The sequence below is a fragment of the Parasteatoda tepidariorum genome, chromosome 4 (assembly GCF_043381705.1).
Source record: "Parasteatoda tepidariorum isolate YZ-2023 chromosome 4, CAS_Ptep_4.0, whole genome shotgun sequence".
Taxonomy (NCBI): Eukaryota; Metazoa; Arthropoda; class Arachnida; order Araneae; family Theridiidae; genus Parasteatoda; species Parasteatoda tepidariorum.
Window position 1 is genome coordinate 80,198,476 of NC_092207.1, and position 6,481 is coordinate 80,204,956.

At 33.8% G+C, this 6,481-nt stretch overlaps 1 non-coding gene across 1 annotated transcript; it reads left to right on the plus strand.

Moving 5' to 3' along the window:
* Positions 1–6,275: 6,275 nt before the first annotated feature.
* On the plus strand, positions 6,276–6,481 carry LOC122269289 (small nucleolar RNA U3). The gene has a single exon (XR_006225101.1). It is a non-coding gene; the product is annotated as a small nucleolar RNA U3 (small nucleolar RNA).

The following is a 6,481-nucleotide window of genomic DNA, read 5'->3' on the forward strand; positions in this document are numbered from 1 at the left end:
ATTAGTGCATTACCTTTTTTTTGTATGGAGCAGAGTGTATCGCAGAAGAGGATGTTTAACTAATATAAAATAATAGCAACAAATATGAAGTCCATTTATTCTTTAATACATTCATAACGACACAAAATAATACAAAGTTGATAACATTACAATGGGATACCTGCAAGTGACGTAGTGGGGATATCTCATGCGTGATTGGTTGTTAAAACGTGACTTTGTTTATGTTAGCTACTGTTCTTTCCATTCTCTTTCGAGTTAACTTACCCCATAAAGTATCAATTCTCTTAAGCGATACATTCTATAATCTTTCACAAAGATTCTTTCACAATGATTTCAATTCTTTCATTATATATTTCTTACTTAACGCAATGACAGGCACGAAGCCATGTATCGAAGTTGCCAGGTACACAAAACAATAATATACCACATGTAACAATAAAATACTTACACAAATACTAAATTTATGGAAGAATTATATTTCAACGAATTCAATGTGTGATAAGACCCTGTATTTAATTAACTTCGCGTTAATTAACATTCGAACTTATGTCGAAAAATTTAGCTCAACTTTGACACGCTGTTTTGTTTATTGACGATCAGCTGGCGCTGTCGTCATAGGTCACATGTATGGGTATGTTTTATCTTCCTCTTCTCGAACTGAAAGTACCCACTTGTTTCATTTAAGATCCATTATCAAGTTACGACACAATCAGTATAAGTGTATATTTCGGGTTATCCCCACAAGAAAGCGTTCTAAAAGTGTTCTAAGTGTTGCATCGGTTTTTATAATTCCAACCCTTCCTTTCAATGTGAATATTGGGATTTATTTGCTTTTTTCTAATGATTAATCATATATACTAATAATTTCAAGACATTTATAATGTTTTAACTTCGGTAGTTTGGTCAATATATCTGCACCCATGGCATTTGTATTACATGCGTAAGAGTGATATGGTGATTTTCGATAGATTCTCGAAGAAAATATTACCTAACATCTATATGTTTTGTTCGTTGTTACTTAATGCGTTGTTACATCTATGTGTTTTGTTTGATTATGATGTAGATGGTTTTCAGATAGTTTTAAAGCACCAGAATTATACCAATTATCGTATTAATTACGAAAATTATTTAAATGTAATTCATTGCAAAAATACAGTTCTTTTAACATTACTAGCTAACTACACATATTCAAATTCTGCTGAAAACAGAGCTACAACTTTTAAGATTCTCATGAGATTAAACCAGTAAAAAAAAATTTTTTTAAAAAGTAACCAGTTTTAGGTCTTTTATCATCCTCTCAGTTAGATCAATCAGATTCAGGTTAACCAACAATTTGTTCATCCTTAGATTTACACATTGGTCTATAATTTTTAGTTAACTTATTTTAAGCTGAAAAATTATTGCTGTCCTTGGTGATGAAGAAAGTAATTGGTAATTGAATTCCAAGCAGAGCAAAAATAAATAATTATAAAACAGATGCTAGGTTTTAATTTAATGTAATTGTTGTAGCTATGTTGAAACTCCACGAAGTTTGGAAAACCTGGCATTGTCCGGAAATTTAATTTTAAAAAGAAAAGTCCGGGAATGCTCTACCCTTTTTCAGCATAAACTGAAAACGTCCTGGAAGATTCTGATTATTTTTCTCAAGGAAATATTGTGTCAAAAAATATTTTTGCAATATCATTAGGCATTACCACAAATATTGTTACAACTTTTGCTTTTGTCAGAAATTTTCCGGTGGTCAAAAAGTGTATTGCCATTATCTAACTTTAAATCTATGTTTTATTCTCGCTTATTCATGGAATGTGTCGGAATTTTAGAAAATAATGAAGGCGCATATAAAAATAACTTTTAATTTAATACTTCGACCATGCCACATTNTTTTTTTTTTTTTTTTTTTTTTTTTTTTTTTTTTTTTTTTTTTGCATCTTCAGTTTTCTTTTTTTTTCTTCTTGAAAGAGATCAATTTGTAATAAACCTGAGACGAATGAGCAACTATAATTAAAAATAAATGCACTCTTTTTACCAGAAGAATCGACATTCCGAACGTGATCTTTATAATTAGGTAATTAGCAAAAATAAAGAGCTACTTTAATTGTCGATTTAACTCATATTTTAAGAGTCCGTTTTATCAACACGTTTTTGGCAATTTCTTCCTGTTAATAAATACCTCTTTTTTTTGTAATATGCGTTTTAAATAGGGAATAATTTTTAAAAAAAGTAATGGTTCGAGATGCACTTTTTTCTTATTTATCTTATATAACTTTTAGTGTCCCTTGCATTAGTAGTGTAAGCTAGACAACTTTTTCTACATCAGTATTACTTTTAACTGCCACTCTAGAGAAAATATTGCGACTCTAGTAAAATATGTTAAATTTTAAATTTTGACTGGAGAATAAATGTCAAAAAAAATTTCCTCCATCGCACATCCTAATGTATGTCTAAAGAGGCTAATTTTTTCTTATATTTTTAAAACTGCACTTGATTTATGCTACAAAAGCAAAAAAAGTACTAACTTTAAATCTTCTTTTAGAAATTTTAAAAAAAATTACTAAAAGTACGCTTACACGTTTGTATAATTTTGTTGTTTGCGCACGTGACAAACGCCAACAATTTTAAAGTTTTGTACTAATAGCGTTTAAATAGTATTGTTTAAACACATTATTGCAGGCAAAATTTTAATAGAGTTTTTTTCTTTCATTATAAATCAAATAATTATTAAGAGATTGTTTGAAAAGATATGTTTTAACCTATGATTTTATTAGAAAAATCCTTGATGTAATCAGAGTTTAAATAATATTTGTAATGATTTTTTTATAAAACGCCCATTGTCTCCTTATATACTACTTAACTTTTTCACTTTATTTTCTCTGCCATCATCGGAAAAAATGAATGCTCAGAAGTAATGTTTCAAGTATCATTCTTAAGATGGGTAGAAATAGAAAATATTTAACTCAAAATAATTAAAATTTCAACTAGGAAATATTTTTGATTGATTAAAAAATGTCTGTTTCATCTTTACATTTCGAGCCATTTTGAGAAAATTCTAAATTTTGAAAAATGAGTAAAAATTACTTTATGGATGGTCACGAGTAAAATTCATATATCCTAAAAATTTTAAATTTTGGCGTTGGAAGTTTCTTTATTAACAATTATGTAAGTCGACCCTCTCTCTCAAGAGTCTCGATTTCCACCTATCTCTAAAAGTAGGCGTTACCGTTACTGTCACAATCAGATTTCTAAAGTGAAAAAGAGCCCACTTACTACTCAAACGTAGGGTATGTTGTCTTAAATCCCAGTACCGGAAATTCGATACAAATAACGTTATTCAGTTTTAAATGTGTTTTTCATCTGCGGTAACAGCATAAAATTTCAGTGATTAGAGTAAATGGTTTAAAAATAAATTTAGAAACAGTGAAAATTCGTGTATATGAAAACACTAAAAAAAAAAATATGCCACTAAGTTTCATTACATGACTAAAGCTTATTATATTAAAATGCTCATGCTGTACTTTGAACAAATTACATACTTGCCAACTTTTACGCATTTGGCGTAAAATTTAATTTCTATATTTAAAGTGGTAGTAAAATGTATACTTTTTATATATTCCTTCCAGTTATAAACTTAATTTAAAACCTTTTTGACCACCACTATTTTTAAAAAAATTAAGCATATATATTACTATGAAATACTGTCGTATTGGTCCGACCGATTCCGACTCAAGTCATTGACGAGTGAGGACGTGTTTCTTTCTAAGCGACTAATGCCGTATCACGGAACAGCTCGCGGCGGAAAGGTGTTCCCTTCCGGCCGCTCGCAAAATTCGACTTACGTAGATGAATCTTCCCTAGAGGACCTACTAGCGAACTGCGGGATTCCCCCGCATTATTTGCCACCTAAAGACGCTACTAAGCCTGAAATTGAAAACTTCTACTCACAGTTTTCCTTGGAAGATCTGTATAAAGTGGATGATTACTATAATGTATTCCTCAAAAGACTGGATTACACCGGGCCCTACTGGAGATATTTCGTTTCAAGATCTGAAATTGCCCACAACTTCATGTTCAATCTCCGCAGAAAGAAACAGAAGGAGGAGGAACTAAAGAAAAGTGAAGCTACGGCTCCCACTCCCGAACCCTCAACTCAAACAACAGACGTACTGGAAACAACCACTGTCACAGATCCAGTCCCGAACTCAGAACTTTGTAAGGAGGCCTCAGATTCAAAGCACCAACGAACCACCTGCTAAGAAGAGAAAAAAGAAGAAGAAGAAACAAGTGAATGATGAGAATAAAGAAAAGTCTGATAACTGCCCTTCTACTTTTGAATCTCTACCTCAGCCGGATACCCCCACCTCAACCCCCATGGATGCTACGGAGGAGAACCCCACTAAAGAGAAGGAGCCCACTAATACTGATGTGAAAGAACAATCCAAGTATCTCAAAGTTCTCATACGTGGCCTTCCAAAGGACTTTAACCCAGCAGAAATTTCCCTAGAATTAGGGAAATTGAACTTAGAAATTTACAAGATAGTACAGTTCCAGAAGAGGGTGGGTGGGGCCTATAGGCCCCTCCCACTATTTCTAGTTATCCTGCCTAAGCTAGCCAATCACGAGAAGGTTTACTACACGGAGAAAATCAAGCAGTTCCCGGCTAGCGTAGAGCTTTTCCACGGCGGCCGGCGGCCGCAACAGTGCTTCCGATGCCAAGGATTCGGTCACTCTCAGCGTACGTGTACAGAAAAACCACGATGTATGAAATGTGCTGAAGGGCATTTTTCGTATCAGTGTACAAAAAGCAGAGACACACCAGCTACCTGCTGCAATTGCAGAAAGGATCACACTTCAAACTTCTCTCGGTGCGAGGCCCGCCCCAGTAGAAAGAAAACCCACACCAAAGCTCACACTCCTGCTACATCAGCACATCGCCTTGTTTCACTCATGAAAGAATTACAAGAGCTCATGAAAGATCAAGAGGTGCTTAGCCTACTACAAACTCTACTAAAGGGGTTTTCCCCTTCTCAGTGATGTTCCTGATATCCCAACCAAGACCCACTTCTATAAGGACTAGATTCTCTAAACATACTACAACTTTGAACTATTTTCGACATCCCACATTACGACTAATACAGATTCGATGAATCGGTAAGTGGCGCTTCGCGCCAAAGGCCGAGGTTAAACCCATTTCCAGCGCTCCAGCGTCGTATTGGTCCACATAAGCTTCATCCAAAAACAGCATATATTTTTGCCTAAAATTGTAATTTACATTCGAATTTACTACCACTGGGGAAAATCATCCTCGGAAGGATTAAAAGTTGGCAGGTATGAAATTACGTTTATGTGCTTAGGTATAAAATTTTTGCATTTACTGCTCTTGGTTTTCAAGTACACGTTTGCACTAAATCCTCTTTAGTACTTGTTCAATCAAATGTCCCGGATTCGATTGAAACATCTTGTTGCATACAAATGTCTGCGTCTAGACCTGGACGGGAATTAACAGTCAAAAAGGAAATGAATCGAGCATCTATTCTGGGAATTGAATTAACTTGTTAAAAGTCTTGAAAACCTTGTAAGTAGATATATTTACACTGTTAGATGCAAAAAATTGATTTCTCACGCACACATTTTGTCGGGCAAATACTTTCAAGAGCAGGAGGGAGGAGTTTGTCATCCCCCAGTTCAACAAAATATACAGAAAAATCGTTCTCTAAAGCGGTTATATTCTTAACGAAAATAAAAATCTATTTAGAAAATCAAGTAAAAAATCAAATACTGAATGAATTTGTGAATTTTTGCTTCACAAATTAAAAAAATTTAACTTTTCTGTAGAGCTGAGTACATCCCACTCGAGGGTTAATTTTTCTAGATTTTGACAAAATTTTAATAGGTATAAGCTGTTATAATTCTATGAACTGGCATAGGCACCCAAGCGACTAACAGTGTCGCTACAAAAATTCAATTTTTCATAGTATGTTGTTAGTAGAAGGTCACACAAAATCTACAATTTTTCTCTAATTGTCGCATTTAATAAAATTTAATCGACTCCAGACCCTGTTGTTAAGCTGTAATAGAAATGAAACACACTGCTCCAATTTACACAGAATTATCATTACCTTGTAATCTTTGCCATAACATTCGAACAGTTCGTAGGCGTTACCTTTCATTGTTAACATAAATAACTACATGGAAATATTAGAGTAAGAAAGAAAACCTAAAAGTACCAACATTTTTTAACAAATATTGTGTAGATGTATTTCTTAAATACCAAATTTGGCAAGATCATACTTCATAGGATCATTTCTATAGTATGATTAGCGAGTTCACTCACCGAACTTCGCAGAAAACCCAACCACGATGATGAGGAATGGGGCTTTCTCCTGAGCGTGAAGCGGTTGCGTAACTTCTATCGAAGTGAGCAACATTGATGATCGCACTATTTGGCATTGCGCCAGATGGATGGAAAAAGCTCGTTCTGAATGGT